Raw genomic sequence first — 557 nt, 5'->3', positions numbered from 1 at the left:
ATATATATATATATATATATATATATATATATATATATATACATACAATGGTCTACATGTGCATGATTTTTGAGAGAGAGACACATACAAAGAGTGTGGTAAGAGAAAAACGGGAGTTTGTAGTGGAAGTAGTTGGCTTAATTAAGCTACTTATTTTTGTGCTTCATGTAAGCAAAGAGAAGAAGAGAGGTGGTACTAAAATGTGTCAATCAACCCTCATCAATTGTGTGTGTTTGAAATTGGTCAAAATGACTCAAATCAAAGCAATATTGGATAAAGCCACGACAGTTCGAGTCTATGGTCCAATCGATTCTATTCATTATTATTTAATTAGGAATAATTAATCAGATAATCACACTTACAGTTAGGTTTTTGCCCACTCCAAACTGCTCAACCCAAAGGGTTGGTTTTTAAGTTCAGTTGGGCTGGTTGAAAAATTGCACTTGACGTTGGGTTGGGTTGGATTTCGGATTATGATTTAAAACCTAACCCAACTCGATGAATTAAGAAAATTAATATTTAAGATAAAAAAAAAAACTAAATAAACATAATAGTAG

This window comes from Olea europaea, chromosome 10, assembly GCF_002742605.1.
Source record: "Olea europaea var. sylvestris chromosome 10, O_europaea_v1, whole genome shotgun sequence".
NCBI classification, from domain to species: domain Eukaryota; kingdom Viridiplantae; phylum Streptophyta; class Magnoliopsida; order Lamiales; family Oleaceae; genus Olea; species Olea europaea.
This window is presented reverse-complemented; position numbering follows the sequence as displayed.